Raw genomic sequence first — 21903 nt, 5'->3', positions numbered from 1 at the left:
GGTCTTTACCCATCTTTGCCTGCGTCTGTTCATTGTAAAATAGTGCCTTTTCTAGAAGTTGCATCCTTATTTATCAAATAAACAGTCTGCAGTCATATTAGCATCATACATTAAGCCAAAGGGAAATTAAAAAAACTCTCAAGCCTTGTGGTATAACTTTTAAATTGAAACATTGTTTCAAATACACAATTTCCATTTGCAATCTTTTGTATTTAAAAAGTCTCTTTTCAAAGAAAAAAAATAATGTCCTTAAGTGAACCAAAGTCTTGAACATTTCCTGCTACATAATCTTTGTGACCAGAACCAGCCATATCTTGAAAGTCAAATGCTTTAGAAACTAAAAAAAAAGCTGGTTTGGCAACTCAAGACTAGTAGCTAATTTTCCACCAGGTATAAATGATTCCTTGACAATACTTCCAGCTCTAAAAGAAAAAAAGTATTTTAACATTTTTACATGCATTACTGTGCCTGCATTTTTAAACGTATGCTGAAGGTATTTAATATGCAACAGTGTTTTATTTGTAAAAAAAAAAAAAAAACTAAGTTGGCTTGAATGTTAACAGCCTGCGTATTTAATATTACTCCTGTGACCATTTTACATATGACTTTTTTTGACAATACCATTTGTTCAGTTTCATCTTTTATGTAACATGTACTGGTATAAAAATGGTTCTTGAATCAGTGTGCTTTATTCTGATGAAGTCTTGTATGTGAAAGACGAAAGTGCTTAATCTTGATGTGTTTTTACTGCAGTAAACTGAGTTAGTATGCAGGCTTGTTTGGTGCGTTTTCCATTTGGTTCCTGGTCTTCTGTTCGCACTGCACCAGATATTTGGATTTTAATTTCAAATGGAATTGCTCCACCAATGCTTACCGCTTTGCTTTTTTTCCTTTGTTACGGCATGGGTATGTCAGTCCTGCTGGTTCCACTGTTCATAGATTAGTACTAAGCTATCTGCTCTTGCGAGCCATTTTAAGCTTAGCTAATTATCCCTTGTGAGACTCAAACCATGCACCTTGTGCTTGTAAGGCAAATACCTTAACCATTAGGTCACTCTCTTCCTATACTTCAAATGTGCCATATGTTTGAAAAGAGCAGAGCTTTTGCTCCCACGTTTGGGAAGAGCAGAGCTTTTGCTCCCACAATATGCCTGCAACATTTCCTTCCACTGCCTGGGAATGCTGTCAAAGGACTGTATGTTCTGATGGCATAAATATTATGGTCCAGACAAAGGAAGAAAAAAAATAAAGGCAAGAAAATATTTACCTGTCACTAGCAAATACTAAGCCCAAGAGCAGTTATCTTTGAATACCAGAATTACTTTTGGTGGGATGAAGACCTGGACTAGGAAATATGGGTCACATGGTCATATATATATAAAATGCCACAGTAAGAACTTAAAGGCTCTGCCACCAATAAGATATGCAAGGAATGACAAGAGATGAAGCTTGTGATGGCAAGAGTAAGTTGCCAAAATTTGCTGAAAGTCTTAAGTGCTTAAGAAGCATTGAACAACCATTTGAGAAAAGTACAGTTGTGTACACTTACCGTAAATGTAGATGTTAGAATGTATTTACTGTTACAGTCATTACATTTGGGGTTAACTGCTTGCAGTAGCCCTCAGTCGGCCCGACCAACAAAGTCTTGGGTCCCATGTCGGCTGCTCTCCTCCTTCGTGACGTCAAGTCGTCAGGGGTATAAAACACGCAGCTGATGTCACTACATCAGTTTTTCTTACCTCAGATGTCAGGTGCCCCCCCTAATGGGAAGCAATTAAATCTGTAAATATACAAGGTTATACCTCAAACAAAAAAGCAAATACACCAAAAAGCTTTTAAGCATTGAAAAGGAGAGAAGAGGTATAGCCAAAAAAAGTCAGGGGGCTGGAGGGAGGGTAACTAGGACTGCAACAGTGAATACACTCTTAACATCTACATTTATGGTAAGTGCACACAACCATACTATGATGTTCATAGTGTTTCACTGTTGCAGTCATGACTGTAGGGTTCTCCCCTGCCGGCAGGCAGTCCTCAGTCGGCCAGAATCCCAACGTCTGGGTCTGGTGTCGGCTGCTCAGCCATGCTCCTTGACGTCAGAGCGCCAGGAGTATAAAGTTGACAGCCGACTCCATGTTTTCCAGTCTTTCTTGCCATGCGGTGATAGCAGTTCGCAAGTGCCTCCTGACAATTTTTTCTAAACGTACTTCAGTCCGAAGACTTTCTTCTCCTACTCAAAGCTAAGTACCCCGTTGGGGAAACTTTTTTCTTGCTCCAGTCCGATGTCAGAATAAGTTAATAATTGTATTTCATGTGGGAAGCAAATACCACATAAGGATTTTCATTCTTACTGCATTCCTTGCTTAGGCCCTGACCACGACGTAGCTAGTTGTCGGTTTTGTGCTAGATTTAATCAACGTACGATTAAACGAAGCTGCGATTTTGCATTTCATTACTTCGGTAGGCGTTTCAATTACAAAATGTCGTTGGACACTGTTCCGGCTACCGGAGTTCACAAACGACGCAAGGATAAAGACAGGCCTCCGAGGTCCAAATCAGACAATATTGTACAAGCAGAGCTAGCTTCAGGTTCGGCCGTCGTCAGTGAGGCGCTTTTGCAGCTCCTGTCGTCGGCCATTTTGGAACTGATGGCCGAAACAGACTCCCATGAGGAGCCAACTAGGCCTTTGAATATTTCTGTTGCAGGACCTTCGGACAATGCTCCTTCGGATGGGTCTGGAGCCGCTGTGCAGGTACCGGTTTCCGAAGGGGTTTTCAGGCCTACTCTGCTTCTAATAAAGGCAAGGCCAAAGGCAAAGACTCCTTCTTCAAAATCAAAGACTACAGCCCAGGCCTCTTCTGATCCGGGACCCAAGTCTCAGAAACAATTACTTAAGATGGCGGAGGACTTACTATGATTAGGGGTTCACATCCCCCTCCAGATAAAAGGCCAAGGCAGGAAGTGTATTATGACTCCTTTGATCAGGCTTCTGTTTCTTCAGTTTCTTCTGACCAGGAATATTCTTTCCCTCCATATGAGGATTCTGATGCTGAGGAATCTATTCCTTCAGCTTCTCCCCCTGAGGATTTCTCTTTTGGGGAAACTTTACATGAAATGAGGGAACATTTTCACTGGGAAGGACAGGAGTACTCGAAATCTAAGAAAAGACTTGAGGATTTTCTTCTTCTTCCCCAACATAGACCCCTGGCTATCCCTCCTATTTTAGATATTGTGGATGATGCTAACTTAACTCCTGACTCTTTTCCTCCAGCTCCGGTTAAGCCAGACAGATATTATAGGGTTCCTGATTCCCACCAGGTTTTATACAAGAATCCTACTGCTGATCCTGAAACCATTTCTTAGGGCCCTAAGGTGGTTAAGGCCGCTACTGCTAAAAACCCCATTCCCACTGAGAAGGATTCCAGATCTTTAGAAAGATGGGGCAAAAAGTGTACACTTCAGCTACTTTATCTATTAGGGCTTTAAACTGTCAATTTCATATGCTGAAATACCAGCAATTCCTTCTGTCTGTTTTGAAACAAAAGCTAACTTCCATTTCCGCCTGTGCAGATAAGGAATTACATGACTTAATGCATGCCACTGAACAAGTTGGGAAGCATGGTTTACACTGTGGATTTGATGCCTTGGAGGCTTCTTGTAGGGCTGCTGCCTCTGGTACAGTCATTAGAAGGCATGCTTGGTTAAAGGAACAAAACTTTCCAGATCAAGTCAAAGCTAAGTTATTGGATGCTCCTGTTCAGCATAATGTTTTGTTTGGATCTAAGGCCGAAGAGGTGATAAAGAAGATGGAGGACAAGGCAAAATCCATGCAAACGGTTAAAGATTTCTTACAAGTACAGCCACCCAGATTTAGTAGGAATTGGCCTACAAAAAATTGGTCTTTTCCCAATTCAGATAGGCCTCAGAGGGGTAGATACAGACGCTCCCGAGGAAGGCCTCAAACGCAAGCCTCTTATAGACCAAGACAGTGGACTGCTTCCACCCCTAGGGGAGGGAGAGGACAGGTCGCAAGCTCATAGAAAACTCCCTCTGTTGGGCTGCAGGAACTTCTTGCCTAGAAGCCCCTTTCGGAGGAAAACTTTCTCTTTTTCACCTAAACTGAACTCGTATAACCCAAGATAAGTGAGTTCTGGATGTGGTTTCAAAAGGTTACAAATTCCATTTTCATACCCTACCAAGACCAAGCGGATGGCCAGACCTTCCAAAACATCAATGGACAGAGGCCTTAAACCAGGTGGAAGCTCTCTTGGCTATGAAAGACATAGAACTGGTTCCACTTTCAGAAATGGGACAAGGTTTTTACTAAAGGCTCTTTCTAGTCCCCAGAAAGCAAAATTCATGGAGACCCATTCTGGATCGGTCAGTCTTGAACACTTTTCTTGAGATACCAAAATTCAAGATGCTTACTCTACAGCAGCTACTTCCAATGCTGACCAAAAATGCATGGATGGTAACTTTGGATTTAAAGGAGGCATATTTACACATTCCCATCAGGCAGGATTGCAGAAAATACCTCCGGTTCAAGGCCGGATCGAGGCACTATCAATTCTCTGCGCTGCCGTTTGGATTGTCTACTGCGCCCAGGGTCTTCACCAAATGCCTGGCTCCAGTAGTAGCTTATTGCAGACTCAAGAGAATTCAAATTTACCCTTATCTGAACGACTGTCTTATTCAGGCAGACAGCAAGGTAGTCTTACTCCAGCATATAGAATTTGTTCAGAATCTTCTCAAGTTCCTGGGATTCACTGTAAACATAAAGTCAAATTTGACACCCTCACAACAGATGACTTTTCTGGGTGCTCTTCTAAACACAACAACCCAGATGGCATTTCTGACATACGAAAAACAATTACAGCTGGCTTCAACTTTCGAAACTTTGGCAACATTAACTCCGCTATCTTCTAGGAAATTCCTGCAGGCTTTGGGTTACATGGCCTCCTGCATCCTTCTCGTACCATATGCAGGACTACATATGAGGAAAATACAGTGGTACCTAAAAAGTGTATGGTCTCAGCATTGCCACAGTTTAGACAATACAGATCACCGTCCTGCCTTGTCTTCAAAAGGAGTTCCTTTGGTGGTCCAAGGCATGTACTCTAAACAAAGGAAAACCTTCAGTCTGCCTCCAGCCAGTCAGATACTAACCACGGACGCCTCAGATTATGTATGGGGAGCCCATTTGCAGGGCAACTGTCTGCAGGGCCTTTGGACAAAGGATCAGAAGCAACCTGCATATCAATTTAAAAGAAATGTTAGCCGTTCAGAACGCTCTATTGGCCTTCAGGAATCTTCTACAACCAGGACAACTACTGATACGGACAGACAACACCACAGTTATGTAGTACATAAACAAGCAAGGGAGATCACATTCCTATCCCCTTTGCAGACTAGCCATGAATCTATGGAACACAGCTCTAGCTTGCAATCTGGACCTTCAAGCTCAGTTCCTACCAGGGAAGCAAAACTTCCTGGCAGACTGAGCAGAAACCTGTCGGACCCACACAAATGGATGCTGGACACCGAAATATTCAAGATGATTACAGCAGTCTGGGGATGTCCTCACATAGACCTCTTTGCATCCCACCTCAATCATCAACTACAGATTTTTTGCACCAGGACATTCCACAAACTAGCTTGGAAAGTGGATGCACTATCATTCAGTGGGAGAAACCTCTCTGGGTATGCCTTCCCGCCACTCCCTCTTCTTCCACGGGTGTCATTAAAGATCAAACAGGACAAGCTCAAGATGATGATTTTGCTGGCCCCAAATTGGCCTCGACAGTTCTGGTACCCAACACTGAAAAACCTTTCTCGGGAGCCCCCTTGGGTTTTACCACAGACTCAGAACCTTCTGTCCCAACACCAGGGTCAGGTTCTGTACTCCCATGTCAAAACTCTCAGCCTGGCGGCCTGGTTAATCCAGGCTCTATGATTCATTCTCTCCTACCCAAGCAGGTTATGGATGTCATTTTAGAAGCCAGACGTCCTAGCACTAGAAAATCTTATGCAGGAAAATGGAAAAGATTTTGCTCCTGGATGCAGGCTCAGGATTCGGATCCTCTTATTCCTAACATTCCTCTGATTTTACTTTACCTGACAGATATCTTACATAAGGGTCCCTCTCTTTCTTCCATAAAGATACATGCCTGTGCTATTTCTGCTCATTATAATACAGACCCTCCAATCTTTTCCCACCAGCTCATGAGACAGTTTCTCAGAGGAGCTAAGAACTTGAGGCCCCCTAGATCTCCACCCATTCCTGCTTGGGATCCCAACTATGTTTTGGAAAAACTCACCTTACCTCCTTTTGAGCCTGCTGCCACATCTGACATCAAGTTTATCTTGGAAGACAGCCATCCTGTTAGCTCTGACCTCTGCCAGGAGAGTTTTGGAGTTGCAAGCTCTCATGGCTGTGGAACCTTATATTATTTTTCATTAAGACAGGGTGTCTTTAAGGAGGACTAATCCTACTTTCATGCCTAAGGTGGTTTCCAAAGTGGCTTTAAATCAAACTATTCACTTGCCAACTTTTTTCCCTAGTCCTCAAAATAAGGGGAAAAGGATCTTGCATTCCTTGGATGTACACAGACAACTACGTTTTTACCTGGACAGAACCAAGGACATCAGGAAATCAGAGCAATTGTTTGTTTCTTATGCTTCAAGTTCCCAAGGTAAAGCCATTTCAAAACGGACCATTTCTAAATGTATTGCTCATGGAATTAGATTTTGTTATTAACACCATGGAAAGCAAATCCCAGGGAGTATAAGGACTCGCTCTACCAGAGCTGCTGCCACTTCAGCTGCCTTCCTCAGGGGAGTTCCTACCAAAGACATTTTGGAAGCTGCAACTTGGAATTCAGTGCATACTTTTTCTAAGCACTACAATCTACCTCTCTACTCTAAGTCTAGGGCAGGCTTTGCTTCTGCAGTCTTGCAGGGCCTTTTAGCCGCCCCCTCTACTTTGACCACCTCCCTTTTATTCTGCTTTGGGATTCAACCCTACAGTCATGACTGCAACAGTGAAACACGATGAACATAGTACATTTGTGTACACTTACCATAAATGTAGATGTTCGAGTGTCTTCACTGTTGCAGTCTGGGTTACCCTCCCTCCTGTCCCCTCTTATTTTTTTCTTTTGTGTGGTTCCCTTCACCCTTCTTCTGAGGTGTATTTGCAAAGGGTATGGGATCTTACTCATTTTGGAACACCTGACATCTGGGGCAAGAAAAACTGGAGAACATGGCGTCTGCTGTCAGCTTTATACTCCTGGCGCTCTGACGTCAAGGAGCATGGCTGAGCAGCCGACGCCAGACCCAGACTTTGGGATTCTGGCCGACTGAGGACTGCCTGCCGGCAGGGGAGAACCCTACAGTCATGACTGCAACAGTGAAGACGCTGTTAACATCTACATTTATGGTAAGTGTACACAATTGTACTTCATGTTTCACTGTTGCAGTCATTAGATTTGGGTAGATTCCCAAAGCTAAGGATAGGAGGAGGAATTTAGACAGCATTAGGACCAGCTGTAAGGCCCTGCAAAACTGCAGTGGCAAAGCCAGCTCTGGATTTAGAGAAAATTGGCAAATGGTAATGCTTGGTGAGAGTAGGTACAGAACTCCAGGTAGCAGCTTCTAGGATGTCCCTGGTAGGTACGCCTCTTGAGAAAGCCTGTAGAGGTAGATGCAGCACTGGTTGAGTGGGGTCTGATCCCCTGTAGGATAGGTTTTCCACAGTGCTTATTGCAGAAATGAATGCAATGGCCTATCCATTTGGAAATGTTTTGCTCTGAAATAGCCTTTCCCTCTGACGCAGCAATTACCACCAGCAGTTCAGATTTCCTTTGAGGTTTAGTCCTGTCCAAGTAGAATCGGAGTTGTCTGTGCACATCTAAGGAGTGCAGTATCCATTCCCCTTTGTTCCGTGTGTTAGGAAAGAAGGTTGGCAAATGAATGAACTGATTAAAGGCCACACACTGGATACCACCTTTGGCATGAAAGAGGGATTGGTCCTGAGGGACACCCTGTCCGCATGAAAGATGAAAGGCTCCACTGCCATAAGTGCCTGTAATTCAGACACCCTTCTTGCTGAAGTGATGGCTAAAAGGGAAGCTGCTTTCAAAGAAAATAATTTTAAATCTGAAGTAGCAGCTGGCTCGAAAGGAGGAAGGGTGAGTTTCTCCAATAAAAAGTTAAGGTCCCAGGCTGGAGTTGGAGCTGTCCTGGGTGGTCTTAAATTTTTGGCCCCTTTGAGGAACTGCTTGAGCAGTGGATGAGAGAAGAGAGTGAGGTTCTGTGTTATAATGAGCTGAAATGGCTGAGGCATGAATTTTTATTAAGGAAAAAGACAGGCCCTTGTGAAGCATCTCAGTTAAATATTGTAAAATCTGAGGTAAACTGGGCACTGCTGTGCTCATCCCTTGAGATAAGTTCCAGGCGCAAAATATTTTCCATTTTTCAGCATAAGATTTTCTAGAACTAGGCCACCTTGCCTCTAAAATGACATCCATCACTGGTTTTACTGAGAGATGGTAAAGGAGAGCTTAGGTAATTAGGCAGGCTGCTAGGTTCAGTGTTTGAAGCTCAGGGTGAGGAATCTGGTTCCCCTGCTGAGACAACAGGGTAGGAGTCTGAGGCAGGTGCCATAGGGCCAACAGTAACACTGCAGGAGGGGGTACCAGTGTTGGCGTAGCTCAGCTGGTGCATTCAAAATCATCCTTGGTTTGTCTTGCTTGATCTTTAGTAGTACTTTGGACAGCAGAGGAGGAAAGGCATAAACTGATAGGATTTTCCTGCTGAAGGACAGAGCATCCACCTTCCAAGCTGAGTCCTTGAGCAAAAATTTTCCAATGGATAGTTCTGGGGGGAGGCAAACAGGTCTATATCTGGGCCCCCCCATTTGCTTGTCAACATGTTGAAAATCCTTGGTTCCAGTTTCCACTTGTGTGGGACCATGAGGTTTCTGCTTAGTCCGACTGCCAGTGTATTTAATTTTCCTGGCAGGAATTGAGCTTCAAGGCTGTGTTCCACAATGCCATGGCTAGTCTGCAAAGGGGGCAAGAATGTGTACCCCCCCCCCTGCTTGTTTATGTACCACATAATGGTAAAGACTGACAACACCACTGTTAATTGTCCTGGAAGATTGTGGTCTTTGAAGGCTGTCAGAGCATTCTGTACAGCTAACATTTGTTTATAATTGATGTGAAGGTGCATTTGAATTGGGTTCCATTTGCCCTGAATGCACTTCCCTGCCAGGAGCGCCCCCCCCCACCCCCCAGTGCATAGTCTGAGCCGTCTGTTAGGGTTTGGGTGGCAGGGTTTAGTGTTAATGGTAGTCCCTGGTCTTGGTGGCAGGCCTCTGCCCACCAAAGGGACTCTAGGCGTAGACGAGGAATGATAGGAATCATTGCTTCTAGATCCTGAGAATGTTGACACCATAGGCTTTTTAGATACCATTGCAGTTTCCTCATATGCAGTCTTGCATATGGAATTAGAAGAATCCAGCAGGCCATGAACCCCAAGGCTTGTAGTATTTGCCTTGCAGATAGCAGGGTTTTTGTGGCCACTTGTTTGAAGTAGGTTGTCAAGTGAATTTGGTTCTCTGGCGTGAGGAAAGCCATCTGGGAAGTTGTATTCAAGCTTGCTCCCAGGAATATAATTTGTTGACCGGGTACCAGGTATGACTTGTTTTAGTTTATGGTGTATCCCAGACAAGTTAGCACCCTTTGTACAAAAGCCAGATGATTCAACAATATGTCCTGGTTTTCTGCCTGAATTGGACAATTGTCCAGGTATTGGTATATTTGAATATTTCTTTGCTTGCAAAATGCAATGCCTGGAGCTAGGCACTTAGTGAATACCCTGGGCGCAGTAGATAAGCCAAAAGGCAGTGCAGAGAACTGAGAGTGCATGCAGCCTGCTTTGAAGTGTAGGTATTTTCTGCAAGATTCCCTGATTGGGATGTGTAGGTATGCTTCCTTTAAATCCAGTGTTGCCAACCAGGCATCTTTGCCCATCATGGGAAGCAAGTGGTGAAGAGTTAGCACCCTGAATTTTGGAATCAGCAAAATGATGTTTAGGATATACAGGTCCACCAAGAGTGCGTGTAGCCTCCTTTGAAGTGTAGGTATCTTCTGCAAGATTCCCTGATTGGGATGTATAGGTATGCTTCCTTTAAATTTAGTAGGCAAGCTTCCTTTAAATTTAGTGTTGCCAACCAGGCATCTTTGCTTAGCATAGGTAGCAACTAGTGAAGAGTCAGCATCTTGAATTTTGAAATCACCAAAACGATGTTTAGAGTAGGCAGGTCCAGAATAGGACATCATGAATTGTCTTTTCTAGGTACTGGGAAAAATCTTCATTAGAAACGTGTCCCTTTTCTTTTTCTGGTACCAACTGAATAGCCCCTATGTTTCCTTGTAAGAAAAAAGCACTTGCCAAGGATTACATGCTTACTACCCAGGTCCACTTTATGCCTCAACCAGTATTGTGTGAACCTGCAGTAGCCATTGGTTGCTGTAAAGACCATTCATTTAATTTCTGGCTTTCTCTAGTATAGCCCTTTTTGGCCACTATAAGTTGGGGTCAGCCACATCTGTTTAGATGTTCCAGTATCCAATTTGGGCATGGGAGAACCATTTTCTCTAGGGTTGTGAGAATCTTCACAGGATAACCAAGGGGAAAGGAGACCATTAGATTGTCAGTGTCCCTCTCCTGAGTTGGTCTTTTTCAACAGGGACTCCTATTAAGAAAACACAAAAGATTGAACACTTTATCTCAATTAAGAAATTGATTTTATTACTTTAGCAACATATGCATTACAGGCTGTAAAGCCTGGTGTCCTGAAGCCATTACAGGTGAGCATCCTCTGTAAACAAATCCCCAAATTCGGTCTGATGATGCCAGAGATGGGGCTTCTTCTGAAGACTCACAAGCCCCAATCTGACTGAGGAAAATATTAATTCTTACCCTCTTGTGGTGGAATTTTATTTTAGTCATACCGTAGCCAGGATAAATGAGTATTTTTTGAGACCAAATTGATGTTTCTACTGAACTGAGGATACTTAAAAATGGACATTATTCTTTCTTCTCTCATCCTTCCTAAACTGTCAGCTTTAGAGGATGTGTTGAGTACTACTTGTAGTCAAGCTGGACCCAGCTGTCAGTCTGGCAAATACATTTCTTTTCTGTCACCTTAGATCAGACCCCCACTAGATTTGCTGCTGGGGATATATTGGTATTGAATACCAACCCATCACCTGGTGACAAGGAAAGAATGGTGTTAGACCATCTAGGTAAGAAAATGTTTTTTTCTTCCACTTTGGCCTTCAGAATTCTCAATTACCAGGCATACATGTGGAAGTTTATGCTTTGTTATATGAACAGTTTGTGAGAACTTGCTGCTACTTTTCCTTCAGGTGAAAGTTCTTTTTTTGAATGGGATTTTCTACCTTGTCCCAGGTATCCAGATATGCTATAAAATGTCTGATTGTGCAGATGAAGTGAACTCTAACCAGAACTCAAGCAACCAGAACCCTGAAACAACCAGAAAAAAATCGAAGAAATATAGTACAATTTTCATGTGTTGGACTTTGTCCCCCCCCCCCTGCAGAAACGTAACTTACATTTTTAGAGTTTTAAAAAGGAAGATGGGAATAAATTCCCTGGCTCCCTAACTGAAGAACAAATCAAACCAAACAAATAATGTTAGGCCTATTTTTAATAGCAACTCGTAAGCAACCAGAAACTACAGTTATCTAGCATCTACCAATTCCCCATGGGTGCCAGTTAACTGAGAGTTTACTGTACTGTGTTTAGGGCCACTGCTACAGTGTTGAAAAGATATGTTTGGGTATGTAACCTAAAATTTGCTGGCAAGTCTGAAATCTAAGGTTCAATTTTAGATGAGATTTGTCTCATCTGTTACCAGGTTCTCAAACAATATGACGAAAGAGGGAGTTTCTAAGATTTTTCACGTCTCCCAAAACAAATCGTATACACCCCCTCTTTTACAAAAAGCCAGATGAACAAAACCAGCCATATTCTGGCAAACAAGATGCTAAAAAAATGTCACAAGGGAAATAAACAGGAGTCTTTGTAGATAAAAGGTACAGACTATGCCAGCATCACCCATCCTCCTAGAACCAATACATCTTCACATCTGTCTCGCAGACTGGTCCTTAACATTCCTCCCTTTGCCAGAAGATTGTTTCAGACTCTGTTATTAAAAATGTTGCAGGGTTGTAACAGGTGGCACTGGTTACAAAAACCTCCTTTCAGGGGAATTCACCCTCATCCTACAAACGAAACATTTTTTTCCTCCGATGTTCATCGTGCATACAGCTGCAGTCATAACAGATGGGATTTCCTGCCGTCGGGCGGGTCCTCGGTCGGCCGAATTCCAAAGTCTAGGTCCGGCGTCGGATGTCGTCGCTTCTTCCCTGACGTCAGTGCGACAGGTGTATAAAAGAACCAGCCGACGCCATTTTCTTCAGTCTTTCTTGCCGCGCGGTGCCTGAAGCAGAAGCGGTTCGCAAGTGCCGGTTGGCCAGCTCCTGAGATTACGAATATTCAACCGAAGACTTCTTGAAAGCCAAGTACCCCGTTGGGGAAACTTTTCTTGCCTCAGACCGATGTCAGACACATCGTATACACTCCCCTCTTTTGCAAAAAGCCAGATGAACAAAACCAGCCATATTCTGGCAAACAAGATGCTAAAAAAATGTCGGAAGGGAAATAAACAGGAGTCTCTCTAGTTAAAAGGTACAGATCAGCCGTACAGACTATGCCAGCATCACCCCTCCTGCTAGAACCAATACATCTTCACATCTGTCTCGCAGACTGGTCCTTAACATTCCTCCCTTTGCCAGAAGATTGTTTCAGACTCTGTTATTAAAATGTTGCAGGGTTGTAACAGGTGGCACTGGTTACAAAAACCTCCTTTCAGGGGAATTCACCCTCATCCTACAAACAAAACATTTTTTTCCTCCGTTTCTTCAGCCTTTACACACCCAAGGAGTCCTTGAACCAGTTCCTGTAAGTTAACAGGGCAAAGGCTTTTATTCCAGAATGTTTCTGGTTAAAAAGACAGACCTCTTGGACTGGAGTACTATATCTTACTTGCCTAAACCAGTATGTGAAAGTACCAAAATTCAAAAATGCTGACCACCTAGAACTTGTTACCCCTCATTCCTGCCTTGAGTTTGTTCCATGATAACAGACTTGAAATATGCTTATTACTACATTCCCATAGTCAAAGGCTTCAGGAAACAGCTAAGGTTATTTGTTTTTGGCTCACATTATCAGTTGTCCCCATCACCCTTTGGATTATCTACAACTGTGTTTGGTATTTTGGTGTTTGTGTACACTTTGTGACTACTTGCTGTTATTATTTTACTGGTTGAGACATTTTGCTTTAAAGTTTTGTATAGTTTAGTGTAAAGTGTATTTCAGGGGCTAGAAATTTGTTTGGTGCTGAAGTACACTATGATATATTCTTCATTTTTTCTTTTTCTCCATGGTTTTTCTGTGAAAAGGTCTTAAACCTGTGTGTGGACTTTAGTGCACTGCTTGTACTTCTTTTGAATCTTGAAGGAAGATATTTGAATCAGGTTCATAGGTAGGTACTAGGCTATCGGCCCTGGGGCCTATACAAGCCCAGCCAAAAAGGTACCCTGGCTTTTGCCACCCAAGAAAATTATTTTCCTGTGCCACTGTCGAGCAGAGCCACAGACGTGATCCCTGGGGTGAATTTCCTATTTCCTATCCAATCGTCAAGATTTTTCTTGGAGTGCTAATGAGGAGCTTTGTTTGCTATAGATAGGTAGTTTATTCCAGAGTATGGGAAGTCTCTGGGACAGGAATCTATCCCTTCGGCATGTTCTGTTTTATTGTGGTGACAAGGTTTAGGTCCCAAGAGCGTGTAGCTCTGAGGGATTGGGATTTCTTTAAGTGGTGCGTGTCCAGCAGCTCTGGGTTTAGCATAGCTTTGTATGTTAGGCAGAGATCAACTCTGAGTAGGCGATATGCGACTGAGTAAAGCTGGAGTTTTTTGAGACTGTCTGCGTAGGGCATCTGTTTGAGGCCGGTTAATCTTCTTTGTGAGGTATTTCTGCGGCCTTTCCAGTTGCTGATGTCTTGTGAGGTACATACCAAAAGGGGCGTTGTACTCTATAGTGGGTCTAATGAGTGATGAGTAGAGGGGAACAATGACCTCTTTTTTTTTTTTCTTGATGAGAAACCTTTTGTGATGAGGTGTGCCACGAAGAAGAATTTCCTGACTACTGTGACAATGTGATTTATCAAAGAAGAGACTACTGTCCACCCGTGTCCCAAGGTCTCATCACACTTTCGGTGTTAAGTATACTACCGCCTATGTTGTAGTTCATGGGTACAGAGTTTTTACCAAAGGGGATGACAGTGCACTTTTTGGCATTGAGCTTGAGGCCATGGCTTTGAAATCAGGCATCTGTCTCAGTGAGGCCCTTTTGTAGGTTTTCCACATTGTTGGGAGTTTCGATTTTGGCTCCTAGTTTGCAGTCATCTGCAAACTTTGTTAGCTAAAGACTTTGTGTTAGCCTGTACTTCAGAGCAGTAGATAACAAACAGGAGAGGACCCAGGACTGAACCCTGGGGTACTCCACTTGTCACTGGTCTGAAGTCTGAGTTGGAGTCTGCTACTTTCACAGTGTGGTTTCTGTCAGTGAGCCAGTTGGCAACCCATCTTGTGACATAGGGATTTATACCTAGTTTAGTGAGTTTATCTAGAATTCCAGAGTGGGGGATGGTGTTGAAAGCCTTGGCAAGATCTAGATAGGCTGTGTGAACCACTGTATCCTTGTCTATGGCAGTGGTGACTGCTTCAAAGAAGTCTGTCAGGTTTAGGAGACATGATCTGCCTTTTACAAACCCAAACTGGGTGGGGTCCAGAGTTTGGAGATTACCAGTGTCTTTGTTTATAAGGTCCATGATGATACGTTCCATGGCCTTGTAGACCAGGCTCGTCAGGCTAATGGGGCGGCAGTTCCTGGGGTCCATGGTCGCTCCCCCTTTGTGGAGTGGGATAACCATTGCTGTGCTCCATTCAGCAGGCACAAAGCCTGAGGTGAGGCTATGATTGCGCATGGTACTTGGGTGGGGTGCCAGTTCGTTCTGTAGTTCGTGTAGAACGCAGCCTGGGATGTTGTCTGGTCCCATGGATGCTGTGTTCTTGGCTTTGGAGCGTGTGATTTTTACCTGTGCAGCTGTGATTACAGGAACTTTGCATTCTTCCGGTATAGAGATAGGTTCAGTGCTAACTTTACCCCCCTCTCACCCCCTAAAGAGCCCATCTGCCAGGATGTTGGCAATATCAGTTGGGTCTGTATAGTTAGTGCCATTGTGCTGTTACTCAGAGCAGATCTGAGTGTTGCCCTTGAGATTCTTGACATAGCTATAGAATGCTTGTGGTTGTCTTTAGAATCGGTGGCGATTTTTGTTTTCGTAACTAGCTTTGGAGGATTTTATCAGGGATTGCAGCTTCTTACTCAGGCTCTCCAGGGAATTCTTCCACTCAAGGGATTTTACTCTCTTTTGCAACATTTTTTTCCTTCTGTTGTACAGTTTGTTTATGGCACGGGACCACCAGATTGGCTTCCTTTTTTTGGAGGATAGCGTCTTGGTTCTGTTTGGGATAGCACGATCCATGCACTCGTGTAAGTGCTTATAAAGTGCAGTTGTGTAGGATTCAGTAGTCGTAACTGTGTTGTCCATCTGCATGAGTATCATGAAGTTCACCCCTTCTGTCTTGAGAAGCATGAAGTTGGCTTTGGAAACATTTTTTACCATGGTTTCCTTAATGGGGGGTGGGGGCAGGATGAGGATATCTAGGGTAATTAGCTTATGGTCGGATCAGACCAATGAGGCATTGATTTCAGATGTGGAGCACCGGTCACTCATGTTGATAATGACTAGATCTAGGATATTGTTGCCCCTGGTGGGGGTGTGGATAAGTTGATCCAGGGCATTGGAGTTTATGAATTCCAGAAAGCGTTGAGCGAAGGAGTTCGTACATGAGTAGATGTCCTTCAAGGATGCATCTGCAGTCATCACATATGGGTTGTCCTGCCTCAGGCAGCCCTTCGGTCGGCCGGATTCCAAAGTCTGGGTCCGGCGTCAGCTGATGTCGCCCTTTCCCCCGACGTCACAACGCCTGGGGTATAAAAGCGTCAGCCGGCGCCATCTTCCTCAGTCTTTCTTGCCGCGTGGTGCCCGAAGCAGAAGCAGTTCGCAAGTGCCGGTCGGCCAGCTCTTGTAAATTCGCTATCCGAAGACTTCAAAAGCTAAGTACCTTGTTGGGGACTCTCTCTTGCCTCAGCCGATGTCAGAAAAAGTTAATAATTGTTTAACTTGTGGGAAACAAATACCTCATAAGGATTTCCACTCATATTGCCTTCCCTGCTTAGGCCCAGACCACGACGTCTCGGCCTGTTCAGCCTGCGCTTCCTTCAACCGATGCACTCTTAGAAGTCGGTCGGAGTTCGCAGAAGAGTTTTTTGGGGATAGTTTTGCTTACAAAATGCCGTCGGAAACCCCGACTTCACATTTAATTAAACGGAAAGACAAGGACCGACACACGCGGACCGCGGTTTCGGTTGAAACCGCGGCTAGGCCTACCGCGAGTGTCTCTGTCTCGGCTGATAGAGTCCTTGGAACTTCCGAACCCTGAAATAATACAACCGACAGCCTCGGCCCCGGAGGCTTCTACCGAGTCGGTTACAGAATTAACTTCTGAAATTGGTGTACAGGAATCCTCCGACACCATACCTTTAGACAAAGTTACACCAGCACGTGGTGCAGCCAGGCCTCCTGCATCCATGTCTATTAAGGCCTTCACCAGGGCTAAAGCTGCAAAGCACACTAAAGCCATGCCTCCCAGAGTTATTACTCAGGGTCCTTCTTCTAGCTCACAGATTTTAACTTAAGCAGAGGACCTTATCTCCTTAATTAGGGGCTCTCAGCCTCATCCGGACAGGGGCTCCCAACCCCCTCCAGACAAGAGGCCCAGGATGGATCCTCCTGATCCCCTTTCCTCAGAGGAGGTCTCTGTTGGCTCGGATCACTCAGACTACCAGGAAGAGGTTTATTTGGCCTACGAGGATTCGGATGCCGAGGAATCTATTCCCTCGGCCTCCCCTCCTGAAGAGCTTTCTTTTGGGGAGACCCTTCACACTGAGAGCATTTTAAATGGCAGGGCCAGGAATATTCTGATTCCAGGAAAAGACTAAGAACTTTTCTTCATTTACCTCAGCATAGACCTTTGGCTATTCCTCCTGTTTTAAATGTGATTGATGATGTATTTTCTGACTCTAGTATGACTCCTGACACTCTGCCTCCGGCCCCTGTTAAGCCCGACAGGTACTACAGGGTCCTGGACACACACAATTTCCTTTTTAAGGCCCACTCTGCTGACCCTGAAACTATTTCACAGGGCCCTAAAGGGGTTGCAGCTGTTAATTCAAAAAACCCACTCCCCTCTGCAAAGGAGTCCAGGGCATTAGATGGGGTAAAAAAGTGTATACTTTTGCCACTCTTGCTATGAGGGCATTAAATTGTCAATTTCACATGATACAGTATCAAGAGTATTTGTTAGAAGAAATGCATAAGAAATTGTCTTCTTCTGAACTCCTTGACCGTAAATCCCTTCAGGATCTGGTACATAACTCCCAGCAGGTTAGCAACCACTTCTTGCAGTGTGGTTATGATGCATTGGAAGCTTCATGTAGGTCAGCAATGACAGGGGCTGTTATACGCAGGCATGCGTGGCTGAAGGAACAATGTCTGCCAGAACATGTTAAAGCTAAGCTTTTGGATGCTCCATTGGAAAAGCAAAAGTTATTTGGTTCCACTGCTCAAGACGTCCTAAAGAAATTTGAGGAAAAGGCAAAATCTGTACAAACCGTTAAGGATTTTCTTCAAGTACAACCGCCTAGATTCAGCAGAAACTGGCCTTCCGAGAATTGGTCCTTTCCGGACACAGAAAGATTTCAAAGGGGCAGGAACAGGCGTGCCAGAGGTAGAGGGCAAGCTAGGGGCTCCTACCAAGGCAGTCAATGGCAACCTCCAATCCAGACAGGCAGTTCAGGACCTGCAACTGCTGCACAAGGACAAACTCAATGACTTTGCTTGGACTCCGCCAACCAGGGCTTTTAATTAGAAGCACCTTTGGGCGGAAAGCTTTCTTTATTCTCAAGAAATTGGCACAACATTACAAAAGACAAATGGGACACTCCAAATAATAGACAACGGATACAGATTCCATTTCCACACATTGCCAAAAAGAAAAGACATGCCAGGTCTGCCACAAAATCAAAGGGCAGAGGCTTTGAAACAAATCTGAAATTTACTACAAATGAAAGCCATAGAAAAAGTTCCTATTTCAGAACAAGGCCGAGAATTTTACTCCAGGCTATTCCTGGTTCCAAGAAAAGAGCAACAATGGAGACCAATTCTCGACTTGTCCGTACTGAATACTTATCTCAGTGTGCCAAAATTCAAAATGCTGACTCTACAGCAACTCCTTCCCATGCTGGGCAAGGGGTCTTGGCTGGTTACTCTAGACCTCAAGGAGGCATACCTGCATGTCCCTATCAGACAAAGTTGCAGAAGATACCTCAGATTTCTTGCAGGGTCAGAGCATTATCAATTGTCAGCATTGCCCTTTGGCTTATCTACTGCGCCCAGAGTATTCACGAAATGCCTGGCATCAGTAATAGCACACTACAGACTCCAGGGGATTCAAATCTACCCATATCTGGACGACTGCCTTATACAAGCGGACAACCAACAAACTTTGATAAAGGACTTAGATTATGCCATCAATCTTCTGCAGGCCTTGGGATATACAGTCAACATGCACAAATCAAGACTTGTTCCATCCCAAAGAATAACCTTTCTGGGTGCGGATCTAGATACAACCACCCAAATGGCTTATCTCACAGAAGAAAAACAAAGTCAACTACCGGATTACTTCTTCAAGAATCTGACGAGACAAACCCAACTGACTGCAAGGAAAATCCTGCAGGCCCTGGGTTACATGGCATCCTGTATTTTCTTGATTCCATAAGCAAGGCTACATATGAGAAAGCTACAGTGGTACCTAAGGAGTTTATGGACTCAGCACAGTCACAGTTTGGAAACTTTCATCCCACTCATTCCATGCCTTCACAAGGAATTTCTCTGGTGGGCTCAGGCCAGCCAGTCCAACAGAGGGTTGCCCTTCACAAAGCCAAAAACCTCCCAAACTATTACAACAGACTCTTCAGACCTAGGTTGGGGAGCGCACATGTAGGGCAGAGGTATCCAAGGGCAGTGGTCACGAAAGGAGCTACGCATGCACATAAATCAAAAAGAAATGCTAGCAGTGATACATGCAATCAAGGCCTTCAAACTATTCCTGCATCAAGGCCATCTACTAATATGGACAGACAACACCACAGTTATATGGTACATAAACAAACAAGGGGGGTACCCATTCTTACCCCCTTTGCAGACTGGCAATGAATCGATGGGATCTTTCCTTGAAACTCAATATACAGCTACAAGCTCAGTTCGTGCCAGGAAAGGACAATGTACTGGCGGACAGCCTAAGCAGAAATATCATGGATGCACACGAATGGATGCTGCACCCAGACATCTTTCAACTGATAACACAATCTTGGGGGAGCCCGGACATAGATCTATTTGCATCCCCTCACAATCATCAGCTGAAGAAATTCTGCTCAAGGACATGCCACCCACAAGCGTGGAGAGTGGACGCCCTCTCCTTCAGCTGGAGAAATCTGGCAGTGTATGCATTTCCCCCTATTCCATTAATGACCAAGGTGTTACTGAAGATCAGGGCAGAGCAGCCAAAAGTGATTCTGATAGCTCCGGACTGGCCAAGACAGCACTGGTACCCACTGCTGAGAAGCATGTCACGTACGAAACCATGGCCCCTACCTCTATGGCCACTTCTGCTGACACAGCACAGATACAAAACTCTCCATTCCAACCTGAAAACATTGCAACTAACAGCATGGAGAATACCTTCACTCCTCCTCAGGATAAGCTATCCCAGAGAGTGAAGAATATTAATATGGAAGCTCGCCGCCCTTCCACAAGGAAGGCATATACAGCTAAATGGAAAAGATTTCTCATCTGGAACACCACAAAGGGCCTAGATTGGACTATGATGAACATGGCACATATCCTGGAATATTTGGCAGAAATGTTCCACAATGGGCTGTCTTACTCTTCTACTAAGATTCATGCTTCAGCAATTTCAGCAGAGTATAATACTGATCCACCTGTCTTCTCTCATCCTCTAAGACAGTTTCTAAGAGGAATTAAAAACATCAAACCTCCTAGGAAACCACCTCTACCTGCATGGGACCTTAACTACGTGTTGGAAAAACTAACACTGCCCCCATTTGAACCAGCAGCATCTGCAGATCTACAGTACCTTTCATGGAAGACTGCTTTCCTTCTGGCAATAACCTCAGCAAGAAGGGTATCGGAATTGCAGGCCCTGATGGCAGTTCAGCCATTTATTATTTTTCACAAGGACAGAGTTTCATTAAGAACTAATCCTACTTTTATGCCAAAGGTGGTATCCAGGGTTTCATTGAATCAAGCCATTCACTTGCCTACCTTCTTTCCAAATCCTCAAAACAAAGGGGAGAAACTACTGCACACCCTGGACATTCACAGACAGTTGCGCTACTACTTGGACAGAACTAAAGGTTTCAGGAAGACTGACCAGCTGCTAGTAGCATATGCTGCTGGTACTCAAGGAAAAGCCATTTCCAAACAGACAATTTCTAAATAGATAGGAAATTGCATCCGCTTTTGTTACTCATTTCATGGAAAGACTGTACCAGCTAACATTAGACCTCATTCTACGAGAGCCACAGCCACCTCCACAGCCTTCTTAAGAGGGGTGGCTACAAAAGACATTTTAGAAGCTGCCACATGGAGCTCCGTGCATACATTTGCCAAGCATTACAATTTACCTTTATATTCCAGATCCAGAGCAGGCTTTGCTACGGCTGTCCTGCAGGGTGTCTTAGCTACACCATCCTTTTCCTAGTGCCTCCACCCCCAGATTGGCTATGGTATTCTACCCATATGTGATGACTGCAGATGCATCCTTGAAGGACATAGTACAGTTTTGTATCTACCATAAATGTAGATGTCCGATAGGTATGCATCTGCAGTCAGGTTTACCCTCCCTCCTTCCCCTCTGTGGTATTCCAAGGGTGCTTACCTCTCTATTAGCTAGCTGGGGGGATCCATTATGGTGTATATATTTTTTTTTTTTATTGCAAATGTTTGGATTTTTTATTGCTTTTTTCCAAATTTAGCCTTCCTAGAGGGCACCTGGCATCTGGGGCAAGAAAAACTGAGGAAGATGGCGCCGGCTGACTCTTTTATACCCCAGGCATTATGATGTCGGGGGAAAAGGTCGACATCAGCCGACGCCGGACCCAGACTTTGGAATCCGGCCGACCGAAGGGCTGCCTGAGGCAGGACAACCCATATGTGATGACTGCAGATGCATACCTATCGGACATCTACATTTATGGTAGGTACAAAACTGTACTTTTTCCCAGTTAATGGTGGGGTAGTTGAAATTGCCCATTATTAGGGTGTTTGGTTGAACCCCAATATTTTTCTGTACATCAAGAGAAGAGGAGTGGGAATCCTTGGGACATGGTGGGTGATCTGTAGCAAGCTACAATTTGGATTGCAGTTTTGCCCAGCATTAGTTGCACTTGGATAACATCGGCTGCATTATGCTGAGCAACTAGCCTGGAGGTGTGGATATCCTTAATGAATATGGACACTCCTCCACCTTTGGTGTTCCGGTC

The sequence above is a fragment of the Protopterus annectens genome, chromosome 13.part0, assembly GCF_019279795.1.
Source record: "Protopterus annectens isolate FY-2018-M chromosome 13.part0, PAN1.0, whole genome shotgun sequence".
Classification (NCBI taxonomy): Eukaryota; Metazoa; Chordata; order Ceratodontiformes; family Protopteridae; genus Protopterus; species Protopterus annectens.
The sequence above is the reverse complement of the archived record's forward strand: the minus strand, read 5'-3'. Positions refer to the sequence as shown.